Raw genomic sequence first — 18,625 nt, forward strand, 5'->3', positions numbered from 1 at the left:
CCTTCTTACTATCGTTATCAATACCCTTTCTCATGAAAAGATGACAGGTTGATGTGACTCAAACCATCACATCTTCCTGTTCTTCTCCCCCCTACCCGAATGAACAATCTTACTTACACACTGGCGGCATCAAAACCAATATTGTCTTTGCTAGTAAACATAACACTTTGGCTCATTCCGCACATGCAGAATAATGCACTTTCAAACTGCTTTTAGTGCTCTTTCAAACTGCTTTCAGTGTTCTTTGAAGCTGTGCGGAATAGCAAAATCCACTTGCAAACAGTTGTGAAAGTGGTTTGAAAACACATTATTTTGCGTGTGCGGAAGAGGCCTTTGATTTTTCAAAAAGCATTTTTATTGCTTTGGACAGCTATTAGCAACACTTTCTCTTTTCTACAGTTGTGCCTGCCATTTTGTAGGATCCATGCTGCCATGGGAAACAAAAAGGTGGGCACAGTTGTAGAAAAGCGAAAGTTTTGCTAATAGCCATTTGGAACAATATTTTTTTTTAAAATCACAGCGCTGTGTTTACTGGTTCAGACAATAATGGTTTTGATGAAGCCAGCACCCGAGACTCCTTAATCTTAAAAGAGAATACGCACTCTTTACAAAGCAGTTGTGTGCTCCTGCAATTTCCATCACAGCACATACAGCTGCATTGTCATCTTTTCATGAGAAAGGGTATAGTTTTACACTACATTAGGACAGAAGGCTGGAATCAACCTTTATAATTCTCTCATCTTTTTGCTTATGTTTATTAGGGTAGCCTTCAGTAGATATAGAAATTAATATTTAGGAATGTGACTCAGTTGTAATCACCTTTTGTTATGATTCTGATGCTACCATGCTGCAGATGATACCCCATAAATCGTGAAACTAGCACTAACAACCAATGAAAATAACCATCAGTTACATATAAGTGAAATGGATGCATATCCTTTTGTTGTATACTTTTCTATCTCTACTTCTGCCTTCACTTGTATTTTCAGTATTCCAAATGTTAAAGTTTCTTGTTTTCATGCTCATTGATCACATTATTTCCATAATAATAAATATAACATAAAATATGTTGATAAAAAATATCAACAAATTCGACTTTAGCTTCGACTTTGGTGCTGATGTAGTATCACAGGGTGCCGGATTATAATTTCTTTGGCCAATGACTGATGCCTCCAGAAACACTGGCACAGAAACAGACCACATCAGCAGGGATTTCAAATGGAAAGCTTCACAACATAGGCTCCTTCCGTACATGAAAAATAATGCACTTTCGATCCACTTTCAATGCACTTTGCAGTTGGATTTTACTGTGCGGAAGAGCAAAGCCCGCTTGCAAACAATTGTGAAAGTGGAGTGAGAGTGTACTATTCCGCATGTGCGGAAGGGGCCATAGTGAGTATGGAAAGTCAGCAAGTGCAAGGTGGCTCACTGTGTGGAACCAGTAATGTGTCTGAACAATGGGCCATTTAGCTTTCTATTTTGAATGGTGTCAGAAGTTCAGAAAAAGTTCTTCGTCTTGAGTAGACAACATCAGCTTGGACAACTCGTGGAGATTTGGGAAGGGCAGAATTCGGGGACGAAGCTCATCAGGGTAGTGATGCCAAAAAGTCTATTTCTAAGCCCCCCTATAGTATGGAGATCAATTGTAATTCCAGAACTCTGTGCGTGTGTGTGTGTGTGTGCGTGCGTGCGTGTGTACATTAACAATAACATAAAAAATAAAACAGCATAATAATAAAACCTGGTGCCTTAGATATAATATCCCACAAGGGGGAGCAATAAAAATGTCAATGTTATCCCATACCTCACACAATAAGTATCAGTAGGCAGGAAAAGCTGGGGGAAGAGAAGGTAGAACAGCCTTTAATAGCAAACTCCAATTATGGTGACATAATTTCTTTCACTATTTTTGTCTTTTAATTTACAGTCCAGAGCTTTCTGCTATAGCTATACAGACAGTAAATCACATAAGCCCTGGTAGTTGAAAATCACATCCATAAATCCGTCCACCAATGGTTTCTTAACTTTCTACCTTCAAGAAATACTTTTCACATCGACCTACTAGTGAAGCATTATATAAGCACTGGCCACAGGATATTCACAAATGGCCAAAGATTCTACTTTATGTTCTACAGTACTTGCCAAGCCTGTTATACCTTGTGGCAGCCCACAAACCTGCAGGCCCTGTTCCTTCTTCCTGTTCAAGGAATCTGGGCAAATATGATCCCCCATGGTTTCCACTTCGCCATCCACCTGGCTTTGCCAAATCTCAGAGGGGCATTTCTGTTTCTCTGTTCATTCAGGTTTGTTGCCGCAACCTCGCCTTTGAAGGAAATACCTGCTGAGCGAACCCGGGTTCCCATCTTCCATTTCATACATTGCCATTCTAAGGCCTAGATCTGATTATCATGGAGACAGCTTATTGTACTTGCAAATCAGTGGGGGAGTACATTTACCAATTGACTGGCAAGTGATTGACTCCTCTCCCCTCCCCCACCTCTCTCTGCCAAGAGAGAAAAACTTTTAAAAGCAAAAGGTGAACATTTTGCTCAGTCCAAACTTCCCAAGAAATATGTATTTTTACACACACAGACCTGACAACCTTCTAAGAAAACCCCTGACAATCTTCTAAGTAATCATTCCCTAAAACACAGATGGAAAACAGATTTGCATGTATGTATTAATACTCCCACCATTTTCCCCAATGGAGATCCACAGCAGATTATTACATTTTCTACCTCCTACATTTTGTTTTCACAATAGCTCTGTGAGGTTGATTTGTTTGAGATGTGTATGAGCTGACCAAAGCGTTCATAGCATTGTGGTGATGAAAATCAGAAACACCCAGAAGCTTTTCCAATGCTGTAACCACTACACTATGCTGATTCTCTTGCTCAAGGATAGCTCCTTTTTTTCTAAATAAAAAGTTTGTCCCAAATGCCAATGCTTCAGGGTTCCCGGATAATTAATATTTTGTTCTTTTACTTTCTAAGCCACCACCAATTCTGAATGCAGAAGCACTATATACAAATGTTACTTCACTGAAGCGGAACTCTGGACTCAACTGTGAGGCTGCATCAGAGCGCTCAAGTGCGTCACAAGGATATGTGGATGTTTTGGAAGGAATAACACTATACGAGGCAACATAATCCTGGGATGTTGGAGTTAAATTTATAAAGAGGAGGTGCATTGTCGAATGTTTTCGCAGCTGGAATCAACTGACTGTATGGCCATGTCTGGTGTTCCCAATGTTTCACCTGTATAGGTATCAGCCGTAGATTTGGAAAACTACCAGACCACAGCCACACAGTCCAGGAAACCCACAACAGCCAGTTGTAAAGACGAGCTTGTAAATCTTTCTCCAGAAAACTCTCCCGATTGTCTATTTTTGGATTTCAGTTAATTTTTTTACCTGTTCCTGAATATGCTAATAGGCTCTTTGTGATTTCCTATCATTTTGCTATACTCCTCAGAGTGGTTGTCTCATAGTTGCTGCAGTATAGATGAGGTGTAGGGTCCGGATTGTTTATGTGTTCCAATGAAGCTCACTGATGTCTGTGTTTGCTTCAGAAAAAAATGAATAAAAAAATCAATCATATATGTAACTTTCAAATTCAGGGACTGTCAGTATGTATCAGCTCAGCACTAAGAAAGAGCACTTTTGGAAACTACATCTCTTCTTCATCAGTGAAGGGGCATTTCCCTTATATGATTAAACTTATTTTGTTTTACTGTAAACCACATACAGTATACTTCTTGGACTTGTGCTGCTTTCAGACTTTCTGTGTTAATGAAAATAGGTAATTCAGGAGTAATTGTGTCAACCTTTTTCCTGCAAAGAAATCCCATTATCTGTTTTGGCAATTGATGAGTTATGCTACAATAAATCTTTTAATATTTTGGAACCAAAAAAACTTTCTGTCTTTGCTGTGCCAGTGTGACATGGCTACTTCATTAGAATAATAGATCAAAAATAATTCACTGATCACCTGACTTCCTTGTTATGGTTACCATTCCCCCTTAAGGACAAGAAATCTCTCATCCCCAGCACCTGGTGGGAGAAAAATAAAATAAAAATGGAGGAAATTGCAGAGATAATGAGTATTGGACCCTTCCATTTGAAGCATACAGCAAGAATGCAAGGTCCTGCCAGAAAAGCTTTTTTTGCAGCAGGTTTTAAGTCTTTACATTCAGCTGCAAGTGTGTGTGTGTGTGTGTGGATGGGTTTTAGGATGGAGTTACTTGTGCAACAAAATTATAATTACTTCTGGCTTTTTCTTGAACAAATTCAAAGGTACTGAGAGACTTAGAACCTCTTCTGACTTGTCTGTAAGTTGGAGAAAGCAGTGCAACATACAGATAACCTTTAATGTCATAAGTTACAAAGATTTAAAATAAAATGCAAAAATTAAAAGAGAAAGTGCAAAGAAAAATTAAGATCATTTGTTTATGACTGTGCATAAAAAAAACTGGCCGTTTGCTCTAGAGCATCCCTGGATTCATTTTTTTAAAGATAAACGGTCTTCTGCTGGTCTGTCCAGCACTCTAAACCCATCAATAAGGTTCAAAGGAACTTTGTTCTGGCCCCATTATGAAGGGGGCAATCATACAGAACATGATGTACTGTTTTTACAGTTTTCAACGTGCAGATGCTAAAATGTTCACTATGAAGTGTTTTGGAACTCTTCCATCCTTCAAAGCAGAAGAAAGCACATTGCATCTGGCCAAAGTGATGTTGTAATTCAAAAAGTCTAGGGCTGTTTCTGCGCACGTGCGGAAACAACCCTCCACCAGCATAATTTATGCCGGTGGAAGGACGGGGACTGCTTGCACGGCAGCTCCCCAGCTGGAGAGGCAGCTCCGCACGGTTGCCCTCCCCCACTCACCTGCCTCTCCAGCGTCACATTGGAGGGCTGCAGGGACCTGCCCACACTGCCCTCCGACCTCTGGAAGTTGGAGGGCAGCATGGGCGGGTCCCTGCAGCCCTCCAGAGCGACGCTGGAGAGGCAGGTGAGTGGGAGCGACGGGGAAAGGGCTGGCTTTCCACTGGTGCAGTTTGTACCGCACCGCCGGGAAGGAGTTCCTTTTGAAAAATCTCGCTATTTTAGCGAGGTATTCAGGGACGGCTTCACGCCACCCGGGGAACGCCAGGACAGCGCTGCTGCAATGCAGCAGTGTCTCCTGTGCGAACAGCTCCCTGGGAATGCCGTTTTTGCCGTCCCCAGGGCGCTGTTTTTGGCCCGTGCGGAAAGGGCCTAGGTTTTACAATGGAAAACATGTAATTGGGAGGGAGCAGAGAAAACAGTGAAGGGATTCTCTTGTCTTTTGGAAGAACCTTGGGAAATCACATCCCCGCGTTTCTTTTCAGAGCTTGTCTAGCAAAAAGTGTTTTTGTATATATGTGAAAATAATCCTATAATAGAGAATACCAGGATGAATATAATTTTAAATTTCTTACTGGTACTCTTTCTTGAAGAAGGCTCAATGCAGAAAATAAGAGTTAGCATTAACAATACCCTTGGAAGGGACAGGGCCAAGGGCACTCCCTTTCAGTGGCACCCAAGGCACACACCATGGCTGTACCACCCTAGATATGTCTCTGTCCAGGGGAGCAAGTGCTCCAAGAATTAGAATTTTAAAACTACTGGACTACACAGAATAATGTATTATGAAATAAAAGCATACTAGTTTTGTTTACTTCTATTACAGCTCAAGGCCGGCCAAAAACATTCTTTAAAATATAACTTATATAACTTCCATTAAAAACAAATCATGCATTTGACAAAGATAAAATTATTGATTAAAATATTCCTAGATTTCCTAGTTTCCGAATTTCTGACTGGCTTTGCGTACCAAGGCCCTTTCTGCACGGGCCATAAATGGCGCCCCGGGGACGGCAAAGATGCCGTCCCCAGGGAGCCGTTCGCACAGGTGGTGCTGCTAAAATGCAGCAGCGCCGACCTGGCTCCCTCCCCACCCCCAGGGCAGCGTCAGGCCGCCTCCAAAAACCTCCCTCCTGGAGGGAGTTTTTGGGGAAACAGCGCGTTCCCGCTGGCACGGTGCAAACGGCACCACTGGGAACGCGCTGTTTTCCCCGTCCCTCTCCCACTCACCTTGTCACCTTCGTCGCTCTATTGGACTGCTGAGACCCTCCCTCGCTGTCCTCCGACCCCTGGAGGTCGGAGGGCAGCGTGGGCGGGTCTCAGCAGCCCAGTAGAGCGACGAAGGCAACGAGGTGAGTGGGAGAGGGACAGGGAAGAGGCAGCTCCATGCGGAGCCGCCTCTCCCGCGCCGGCCTCTGCGGGGGCCGCTTGCACGCTCCCGTGCGAACGGCCCCCACCCCTCCACCGGCAGAATTCCTGCCGGTGGAGGAGCGCCCTTTCCGCAGTGCGGAAAGGGCCCAAGACACAGAACTGCACTCCCTGTCTGGAGGCTGAGCGATCTTTATCAGACAGGAACTTCATTTTCTGTGACTATTATTCCAACTTTTCATTGAATCGGCAGTCAGGAAAGCTTGTTATACTCTCTGTATAATGATCAAATTTGGGAACTTTTTATTTCCCTATTGTAATATATTGGCTATGCTTTGACACCCACCTCCATGTATTCTAGTTTTTCTCTCTTTGATCAAGAAACAAATAATACCCTATTGTTGCTTTCTCTGCTCCACAATAGTCACTCTCCTCCAAATCCCTCAACACTAACAATCAATTACTTGTTGAAGAAATTGAACTGCATTTTGGAAATGGGGAACTGTCACTGACTCCAGTCTTTTATCTGTAACATTATCTGCTCGCACAACTGTCCTCTTGAAATAGAACTAACAACTATCAGCCTGATAACTCAGTTCATCTTATAGGAACTTCCTGTCCAACACCCAGGAAATCCCCAAATTCCAGATCCCCAAAGGATGAACTTCAAGGTTCTCACTCCTGCATGTGTACCAAGAAATGGGCATGATAGCTGAAGAAAACAGAAAGGGGAAAACTTGAGTAAAGCCTCTAAGGCAGTTGACACTGGCTAGAAGAGGGTTAAAGAGGAACAGCCTAAAATTAAACTGTCTTGCTGCTATAAGAAAGTTAAAATGCTGGTCAGGTTAGCATGAAGGACCAGCCCATTCTGAGAAACACTTGCAAAGAGCTCCTTGCCAAAACTTATGTCCAAATTTTCTTTCTAGAATATGAATTTATTGAACAAAGTCTACAAGAAGGTTGATGAAGGAGGAGAAAGGAAGGGAAGGGAAAGGCTCTTTGACCTTGAAGCGTCCTCATGAAATAAATATGGCTGATAATCAAAGGTTCAGATGCAAAGAAAACATGTAATGGTTTGCATTTTCCTCCTAAAACATCTATAGTAGTGTGTGTGAGCGCTTTATATAAGTTCTTAATTTTTACTCATATTTTAATCTTTGTGTTTATACCTTATTTTTGTTTGTGTCTTTTGTGGATATGAATGTGTAAGTATGCCAATAAAGGTATTTCAATTTGTGTGTGAGTGCCTGTAAGAGAGGGAGATAGAGACATAGAGAGACCAAACACGTGCAGAGTGGGAGACGGAGTTTTTCCTGTTTCAAAAGCCCTGATTACTTCCGGTTGTTCTGCCAGTAAAGTGAAGGGGACAGAGAGTATATCAAGGAAGAAAGGACGGGCTGCTGCTGATCCAGGATGCACCTGTTGTGGTTTTTTGGTGAGTTTGGGGAAACAGCAGTGAGATTTGGTGGAGGTGACCTATGCCTTGGGAAAGCACATTTGGGACAGCACATTTCATTGTAGAGCTTTCCCAGGAGAAAGTCTACCTGTGTGTGTCAACATCAAACTAAAGAAGAGAACAATATATGATTTAAATAGTCTTTCTTAATATTCTCAGAAATTTGTTCCTTTGTATTTCGGTTGATGGTAATGATGTTGATTCATAGAAAGATTCATAGAATGATTCAATTGTCCTTCGAGGTAGATTATTGCCCCCTTAACCGTGTACCCCTTTGGCTAAACAGGATAACCTTTTTATTATATAGCCCTGAGGATCTCTTTTCTAGTGCTGTTCTTTGACGATCTCCATCTTTTCTTTATATGTGATGGAAACTTCTGAATTGAAAATACCAGCTCTGATTGGGTATCCAAGACCAGAAAAGCCCTTAGTATTCATGCATGGGGGAATCTGTGAACAGCTGAATAGGTCTAACATGACTGGAAAAAGCTTTCCTTGGTATATGGCTCTTTGGCATTTTCCTCTTTTTTATTAAACTAGCAGCAAAAGTCCATTGTGGGGTGGGGGATGCCATTCAGTGCCATAGGTGTAGATTTTTTATGGGGTGGGTCCGGTTGTTCAATTGCATGCATTGTTTCAAGCAAGCCAGACATGTAATGGAAGGGGTTTGAACGTGACCCCCCTCTTATCTATGTGCCTGATGCCATTGGGTCTTGCAAGCATCTTCCCCTTGCAGTGGTCTGAACTGTTGGTGCCCTCCCGCTCCACAGCACTTACCTTTGCAGAGGCCAGTGTTGGGGCAGGATTGAAGTATGTATTGGAGGTTGTGGCTTCTGGTGTTGGGATGGTGGGAGAATGAGTTAAGTCTTAGGGGGAGGCTGGATGCTTTGGAAGATGGGTTTGTTATGGTGGGCAGAGGAGATTGCTATGGAAAGGGAGGGGGTGGTGAGGCAGAAAGCGGACAGCCGCCACAGCTGCCCGGCCGGGTAGGTTTGTTTGGGTGCCGGGGGCGAGGGGGGGGGGCTTCCATAGGGCTGTGGAATCATCCAGCTTCTGTCAGCATCTACAAAAAAAAATACTTGGGCAGCCCAATTATGCATCTTTCAATGTTCTATCAGTTTTGATTCTTAGGGCCAAACTACATGCAACAAACTACAGAAGTTGAATATGGTAACTAATATCCATTCCACAGTGGATAGTTCTTAGGGGCAATTCCATTTAGGGGCACCACAGGGTCCCAATTCAGACTGAGACTGCAGCATGGAGGAGAACAGGTTTCTGCCTATGTATCCCTCATGCTCTTTTCCCAAGTCACAAGGGCATTGTCGAGCACTATTTGCCCCATCAGGCAGCTGCATCAAATACCTGCATCTGAACCCTGGTGATTAGGAAAACAACCCCTCAGTTTCGGTTTAAGAAAATGGGATGGGGGAAGGAGAAGACTATTTTCTCCCCAGACAATCATCCCAATCTAAATCATACCCGTGTGGCATTGTTAAATGGCACTGCCACTGGAAATGCGTAGCTGCAATATGGCTGCTTATCTCCATCACAAACTTCTGCAATTTGTAATGCCTGCTTTGGCCCTCAAGCTGAAATCCTAAGCACACTTACAGTGAAGAAGGAAGGAGGCCACTAATAAGGCTATTCTGATAGTCATGAGCCCTGTATGAACAAAAGCCACATGGAATTCAGGCAATAGTAGGAAAGAGAATTACTCAAGATTGAGTGAAAAAGTTGGCTGTATCCAACCCTTACTCTTATTCTTGGTAGGATTAGCTTCTGAAATCTCTTATTTAGGACTGCACTATCTAATGTGCTACCAGATTTCCAGAAAGAATTACCAGAAAGAATTACCAACCCCATTTTAGACTGTCTCAAAAGGATTAAGGAATGAGAATCTGCATTAAAGGAGTTATGGATAGCCTTTTGGGATTACTGGGTTTGCATTTATTTTAAAGCATTGCCTAAAGCATGCCATGTGCATGTAATTACAGGTTCTCTGTTTGCAGCTCACAGGAGTTTGGGCAAAGGTGTCCATGACACACATTTAACCGACTGCAACTTTCCAGGTGAGCTGGAGAGTGCAATATGAATCTTATTTATAGATATGTACTTTCTTTTCTTTTTCCTGTATCAGCTTACGGCCAATTGATCTGTGAGCACAAATTAATGAATGACAAAAAATATGGCTCTGGGATTGCCAATTCCTACATACTGCTCATTGTCTATTTGATTTTTTAAAAAAATTGTATATCCAGATTTCAGTCTAAAGGCGGGTCCAAATCTTTTTTGTTTAATTGGGCCTTTGGGGAACCTGTTCTAATGTTTTCTTTTTTCACCCTTTGCTGAGTACAACAACTTTGCTTTTCATATGTATCCTGGTTCCCACTTGGTTTTTCCCATGTGACTTTTGGAACATAAACTGGTAAGGTAATTAAAAACTAAAATGAATTAATAGAAAGGTGGGAAAAGAAAGCCTGCCCCCAAGTTTTTGTCTGGAGGTAGAATGTTCATACATTAGATCTTCTTGGCAAGTATTTAATTTTATTAAATAGTGTTACTGTTCCTTCCTGCTTGGTTTTTACATGTTCTTCCTTTCTCATCTCAGGGGAACTTGCTGCACCTCAGATATTCCTGAACGTATCTGAAGCCCAAGAGGGAGACACAGTCGCAGCACGATGCATGCCTTCCTCAAACTTTTCTGTGACCGTATTTTTTTTCTGTAAAGATGGAAAATACCTCTCAGCCGGCGCACCAATGCCCCATGATATAGCATATACATGGGTATTCCAGATCTCAAAGCAGAGTGCTGGCCAATATTCCTGCAGGTATAAATGCAAGAACAATAACAACCAGGAGGTGAAATCTGTTATCAGTGTTCCTTGGAAACTGACTGTTCTATCAGGTAAGATGGTGGAAGTTCACAGTGTAGGAAAGAATTGTCAGCTACTCGTCAGTCAGATGGTCATTGCTTACATGTTATAATGTTAACTCTGTTTCTTTGTTTGAGTAGACATGGCTCCAGAGTGGAGAAACAAGGTAGATGACATCATGTGAGACAGCACAAAGTAACATAGATGTGTAACAGGAAAGAAAGGAGCAGCAGTGGCGTAGGAGGTTGAGAGCTTGTGTATCTAATCTGGAGGAACCGGGTTTGATTCCCAGCTCTGCCGCCTGAGCTGTGGAGGCTTATCTGAGGAATTCAGATTAGCCTGTACACTCCCACACACGCCAGCTGGGAGACCTTGGGCTAGTCACAGTTTCTCGGAGCTCTCTCAGTCCCACCTACCTCACAGGGTGTTTGTGGCGGGGAAGAGCAAGGAGATTGTAAACCCCTTTGAGTTTCCTGCAGGAGAGAAAGGGGGGATATAAATTCAAACTCTTCTTCTTCTTCTTCTTCTTCTTCTTCTTCTTCTTCTTCTTCTTTTTTTATCTTCCTGTAACCCTCCCTTATAGTTAGTAAACTCATTTATAAAAAGTAACTGAAAATCTTGTCTCCTCTGTTCAGCTCTGCTGTGTAACTTGCAATGGTATCATGGGAAGAGGGAGGGGCTCAACCCCCCCCCCCCAGCTATTTTCTCATGTGAAAAACTGTGCTGCAGAAGCATAGCGATAACAGGGTGGGAGGTGCGCCACGCACCAGGAGAACAGCTGTGGGTCATGTGGGGGGCATCCAATTGCTCAGCATTGCCCTTTTAAGAGAACCATAGAGACAGGTTGCCAGAGCGGCAGCTTCCCTGAAGCCGAGCCTCAGAGCCTGCTGCAGGGAAAGGAAAGGAAAGGTTGAGTGAGGGGGACATACCATGATAGTGGGGGAGGGTGGCTACCCATACTGGGGGGGCAGCAAAACTCAGATTTTGCACCAAGCTCCATTTTCTCTAGCTACGCCTCTGCTGTGCTGGGTGGAGTTATTTCACCAATTTTGTTGTTTCACAAGAAGCAGTTCTGCAGTGCTTATCTTTTTGCTATAATTGTGTCATTGTTCAACAAGGCTGTTTTGATAACTCTCTGTATTTATTCCCAATCTAGGTAACAGCATGAGCACTGGTGAGTCAAACCATTCAACTATTGGTAGCAACAATTTTAAAGGGATTATACCATATATACCCCAATTTAAATAGGTGTTGCATTCATTCTCTTAAAATAGAAAAGCAAAGTTTATAAGATCACCTAAATATATGTCCAGTCCTACTATTGATTATTCCCTGTCTAGGTAATCATTACCTATAACTGGTTGAGGAAATGTCAATATTATATATAAAATATTCTACACCTATGGTAAGAATCGGATAAGTAATGCAGTTTGTTGTATACTTTCATTCCAAGCAGTGAGAAGTCATAATCTGGAAGGTCATAATGCTGTTTTTAAATATTGAGTAATTCCATATAATTTTACTAGTAATAATTAGCCTTTTCAAATAGTGTATGTATTTCAATTATGACCCACACCCATCACCTGTGAAGAACATAAATGACTGAAATCACGATTTCATGAACATCACATTTTATTGAGATTGGGCAGAATGATGTTAGAATAGAGATGTGGTTTCATAGAAGCAGCTGCGATCTTTGATCTTGCACCAACTTCTGGACAGAGTTCCTCTACTCCATATTAGTACCCAAGTATGTTTATTGTTGATACTATCACCAGACACAGGTCCAACAGAAATTTTTTTGCTATTAGCTATGCTAGTATCAAGCTCTATCCAACTTCACCTCTTTTTCCCAACATTTTTCCCTACTTTGAAAAAGTTTTTGGATACCTAATCATCTATCTACAATGCTGTTCCAAGGAGGTCTACTTAGAATCTTATTCAGATCTATTCAGTGTGGCTTATTTCCAGGAAAGCATTCTTGGCATCACACTGTTTTCTTATCATGTCTGATACCTAACCCAAAAAGAGTGACAACATCCCAATGTCATTGAGGCCTCAGCCTCAATTTGCAATAGGTAAGACTCCCCCCCCCCCCCCGCACGAGCCCATTCCTTGCCAGTTGCCAGCGGATACCTAGCAACACTATGGTTCACATAACATGTGAATTTTAAAACATCTAGCCAAACGTATTTGACAGAAACTTTTAAGTAAGTGTCACAAAAATTAGAAAACAAAATTTCAGTGAAGAGGCCATAAATTTCAAAAAAAGAGGAGAAAATGGAATAAAATAGCTGAATGACTTGCTCAAATTGATTCACTTAGCCCAGTTCATTTGCTGACCTCCTGCTGGTTCTATGACAGGATTGAAAAGAAAACCTTTGGAGCTTGCTTAATAAAATTTGATTAATTCTCATTTCACAGTCCTTAAATGGATCATTCCAGCTGTGCCATGTGCTGTTCTGATTCTGGCTGCCTTGGTCTGTTTCTCAGTAAAGAAAGGTGAGTCATGATGACATGAAAACAAGGCCTTGTTTATCTACCAGTTGAAGGCAGTGGTGGGATCCAAAAATTTTAGTAACAGGTTTCCATGGTGGTGGGATTCAAACTGTGGTGTAGCGCCAATGGGGCTGGGCGGGGCACGATGGGGGCATGGCTGGGCATTCCGGGGGTGGGGCATTCCTGGGCAGGTGGCAAGGACGCAGTGGCAAGGACGCAGCCGCTGCGCCAGTCCTTGGGCGGGAAACGAATGCACGCAGGCGCAGGCTGCCACGCACACCGGTGCACCTCCTGCTAGACTGCTTCAAGTTCTGCGTGCTACTGCTGAGAGGAGGGGCGTAACTAAGGCAAAAATCATGTGGCAAAATCACCAATTATTAACCCCCTCTTGGCACACACAGATAATTAGTAACCTACCCTCGGGAACCTGTGAGAACCTGCTGGATCCCACCTCTGGTTGAAAGGTTTTAGGTTCCATGTTTGCGAAATCACCAGATACTTGTAAAGTAGGAAAATATTAGGAATTAATTTATGTCCAGGAGACCTTAGCAGGCCATAAGACAGTTGCTTCCCCCCTAATATTTGCTGCAAATGATCCCCACAAGGATTCCCCTGTTCTTCCTAGTTCTGTATGGGAAATGGAGATCCAGATATTCTTGAATGCAAATAAAAGGGGAGGAAAAAAACTTGACCTCAACTATATCAATATTTCTATAACAGTCCAGCTAACTACAATACAATATTATCAAAATATATTAGTGTACACTTGTGACCAGGGAACCATTATTATAACAATTCCCCCCCACACACACACACACACAATCACCTTTTTTGTCGTTCACTGTATATTCAGAAAGAAGGTCCTGGTGTGGATTTATACATCAACCATTGAATGTGTGTTTTGAAATGTTGTGTCATTCAGCACTGAGGAAGACCGTAAAGGATGCAATTTTGGATTTTGCTGGTCATTAAATATATTCATCTGTTGTAATGACACCCTGTAGTTATTTGTGAGATTATTGGGACAACTAGAGGGACAAGTTTAAATGCTGCCGACCCTACTTCCCACACCAATTTCTTGTGTTCTGGCCAACTGGGATGGGTGTAAAACAGAGCTGCTTGTTGCCAAAGTTGCTTGCAAACAGAGGAGAAGATAAGGCCATTCAATGAATCGTGTCAGCCTGGTCAGAGATTAAGCATGATAATGTAATTTTCGCACTGGCGTAATGCCCATTGGGCAAGGTGGGCAGCTGCCCAGGGCATCACCTTGTGGGGGGCATCAAAATGCTGGGTTCATTTTTGGGTATTTTTAGTGGTTTTCCATTTTTGGCCTGCAGGGGGCGCAGTTTTTAGGCTAGCGGCACCAAAATTTCAGCGTATCTTCAGGAGACTGTCCTTATGCTACCCCCGATGTTTGGTGAGGTTTGGTTCAGGGAGTCCAAAGTTATGGACTCCCAAAAGGGGTGCCCCTATCCCCCATTGTTTCCAATGGGAGCTAATAGGAGATGGGGGCTACTTTTTTGAGGGTCCATAACTTTGGCCCCCCTAAACCAAACTGCACCAAACCTGGGGGGTATCATTAGGGCAGTAGACCCTGAAAGTTTTGAGACTGTGCCTTCAGAAATGTGCCCCCCAGCCTGCAACCCCCATTGACAGCAATGCAGAAAACTCAATGCAGAACAAAGATTCTTGGGCAAATTTCGGGATGTTCTTGCAGGGAGGGCATTCTTGGACGTATCAGCACCAAAATTTCAGGGTATCATCTGGAGACTGTCATGATGGCAACCTCAAGGGTTGGTGCAGTTTGGTTCAGGGGGTCCGAAGTTATGGACCCTCAAAAGGGTAGCCCCCATTTCCTTATCAAAGAATGTGGGATGGGGCACCCCCTTTGGGAGTCCATAACTTTGAACTCCTTGAACCAAACCTCACCAAAACTTGGGGAGTAGCATAAGGACAGTTTCCAGATGATACCCTGAAATTTTGGTGCAGATACATCCAAAAATGCGCCCCCTGAAGGAACATCCCAGAAATTTGCCCAAGAATCTTTGTTCTGCATTGAGTTTTCTGTATTACTGTTCTTAGGGGTTGCAGGCTGGGGTGGGGAGCATTTCTGAAGGCACAGTCTCAAAACTTTCAGGGTCTCATCAGGAGACTGCCCTAATGATTCCCCCCAAGTTTGGGGCAAAAACAAATTTGGTCGTGGTGGAGTGGCCGCCCATGGGGGGGGGGGCATCCAACTCAGGTTTTGCCCAGGGCTACAGTTTGCCCAGGGCTGCCTCGTTACGCCCCTGAATTTTCGCCACAAAAAGGATGTCATTGAAGAGTCAACTCAACTTAAGTATGTGGACAAAAGAAGCCACAATAAGCCAATCTTACCCCCGTGAAGGGTGAGGAGGAAGGATTTGCTACCAGGAGGAGCTAAACTGCATGTCTGTTGGACTGGAGATAGTGCTACCCAGGGAACAGGTGGAGGTACATGTGTGGCTATTCACACATGCATCCTCAGTTGTAGACATTTGGGGACCTGAGTATTTGTATGCAAAGGTGCATATTGATGTGCCATTTTCTCCATGAAAGAATGAAATAAAAGGCTGAATGTGTTTATTATCCAATGAAAGGAGCTTTGATTCTCTAAAACGTATATTCTGGACATTGTATCTAAGCTGCTACTAGACTGAAATATAAGGTTTCTACCCAAGATCAACATGGCTACCCTCTGAAATGATTTTGTTGACTAAAGATTGATTGACTGGTGGCAACACAGAAGGGATAGTAAAGTGGTAGTTGTCAATATAGTACTGTGCAACTCAAAATAAAATCAAATATCTACTTTGGCAGGCCCCAACTGAATAATTGTTAGAACCTTTAATAATTAAGTTGTCCAATTATGTCTCATTTATGGCAAGTCCATGAAAAAGTTGTGGGCATAGGCTTGTCTCTGAACAAGAGAAGACTGGATGGGAGCAGGAAAGAAAGAATGAAAGATGATACAAGGAGGAGGCTCACCAATCTGGGATGTAAAGTTATGTAACCTGAGTTTTGTTTTTTTAGTTCTATCGCAACGATTTTCAAGGTGAGAATAACATTTAATCACTTTCCTTGTGATTCTAGCATTTTACTGAAAGCGTGATTTACTTATTATCTTGTCTTACTGGTAACTTAAAACTTGATAGACATGTTACATTTATGACATTCTTGTGGAGAAACATCCCCCCCAAAACCTTAGCTAATTTATCCAAGTTTGTATGAGCAGATCTTGGGAGAAGTCGGCATATAGTTTTTTCTGCACTTACATGAAGAACACTTTTTGTGGGGGGCATTTTACCCACCCTATTTATTTATTTACATTAGTTTCAGATATATAGATGTATTTTAAAGCATTTCTATGCATTCTTTCCACCTAAATAAGGTCCCCAAGGTAGCGAACACTGAAACATTAAAAGATTTCACCATTAAAACATTTGTGACATTTAGACGACATTTAAAATACAGCATTTAAATGTATTTAAAATGCCTTAGCATGGTGTAGTGGTTGAAATGGCAGATTAGGATCTGGGAAAACCATGTTTGAATCCTGACTGCTATGAAACCTTGCTAAGGTCCTTTGGACCAGTCACACAGTCTCAACCTAACCTATATCACAGAGTTGTTGTTGAGGATCAAATGGAAAAGAAGAGAATGATGTACGTTGCTTTGAATGCACACTGAGGAGAAAGGCAAGCTATAAATAAATAAATAAAAACTTGATTTTGTTGCATGAGTGCCTTGGTCTGTGTCCCCATGCCAATGTTAAGGCTGCAGCTGTACCTTATAATTGTGAGTTCTTTGAGTCTAAGGCCCTTTCCGCACGGGCCGTATATGGCGCCCTGGGGACAGCAAAAACGCTGTCCCCAGGGAGCCATTCGCACAGGGGGCGCAGCTGCTTCAAGGCATCTTCGCTCCCCCCATGTCCGGTAGACCTACCTGCCCTGCGGCCCTCCGGCACATCGCCGAGGCCTGGGGACATGCCCCCTCTGCCCTACGACTCTGGAGCAGTCGTGCAGGGCAGGGGGGGCGTGTCCCCTGGCCTCGGCAATGTGCTGGAGGCCCGCAGGGCAGGTAGGTCAACCTGACGACGGCGCAGCGCTGCTCCGTTGTCCTGGGAGGTTCGCATGAACGGTCCCAGAGGGGCCGGGTCGGCATCATGTATGCCGACCCGACCCCTACCGTGGCCGTGCGGAAACGGCCTAGTAGAAAACCTGTAAGATCCTATTGGGTAAAGGCAGCCGAGAGAAAGATAGACTATGGCCTTTTCTGCTGAACACAAAATGTTTTGAAAAAGGCCAATAAAATGTTTCCATTGAAGGGAGACACCAACAGTGAAGGAAGATATGAACACCTTTTTGGCTTCCATTCCCTTCCTTTTACAATGTAGTCTGTTTCCCAAAACATAGAGTACCCAATATAGATTGGTTACCACAAAGAGATTGAGGATCACTTGATGTTCGCTCAGCTTACACATTGATTGAGAAGCCATTCAGTGGTGAAGTGATAAACATGCATGGTTGAGTTTGTTTCAACATTACTTGATCTGTTTCAACATTACTTGATCTGTAATTAAGTTAGATATTTCATTCCAAAATTAATGTTTTTTATCATACCTTGGCACAAATAGCAGAGTTTAGGAGGGAGGAGAAATGCTGGGGGAGGGGCCCCTTATTCTGCTGTTTGAGTTAATTTGTGAAGAAGTTTTTTTGTTGTGGCAAATTCTGAAAACTCTCTACAATGAATACAGTAAATATGTAACATTAAAAATGCACTTTACCTTCTGATTTCTCCAGAGAACAAACTCCAGTGAAGAAAACAAGCAGTTTGACCTCTGTGGAAAATGTTCAGTGTAAGATATTGATCCCTCTCTCTACCTAACAAATATAAATATGCACATAATATTTACACCTACACACTTTGAAAATCTACTCAGTGAAATTGTGTAACTTCCTCCTCAGATGCCAGCATTGTGGGATTCCACTACACCGCAGTGAGTAATTATGGCAGGCAATTTTTTTTCTTGTGTCTGTTTTGGAGATGCCTTATTACACCATATTTTGTTTATTACTACAATAATCTAGTTTTAATTTTAGCTTGTGAAATTCCCGGAGACCTGGGAAGAAGCTCAGCAGTGTAGTAATGCCACAGAGTTCACCTCTGAAGTCTACCTCTTCCACAGAGTCTACCTATGATTCTACCTATAGTATGGAAATCTCTTGTTGCTCCAGAACTCGAGTCCCCAGCTGGGTTTTGGCAACCCTATCCATGGCCCTTTCCCCACTTACTGTTTGCTGCGTGCTACTCTCCCCAAATAGCGCGTGGTCCAGTGGCGCTCCCCACGAGTCCGGGCGTCAACAACGCAGCCACCCCGACTCTGCGCTCCCATGTCCCCTCAGCGCGCATAATTTCTGGTGCTGAAGAAACTGCACCTTCTGACTGCCCCACGCAGAACGCGGGGCAGTGGGGAACACGACCCCGCAGCGGAAATCGCTCATGCTGAGAGTAGCACACTGCAA

This window comes from Sphaerodactylus townsendi, linkage group LG15 (assembly GCF_021028975.2).
Source record: "Sphaerodactylus townsendi isolate TG3544 linkage group LG15, MPM_Stown_v2.3, whole genome shotgun sequence".
Taxonomy (NCBI): Eukaryota; Metazoa; Chordata; class Lepidosauria; order Squamata; family Sphaerodactylidae; genus Sphaerodactylus; species Sphaerodactylus townsendi.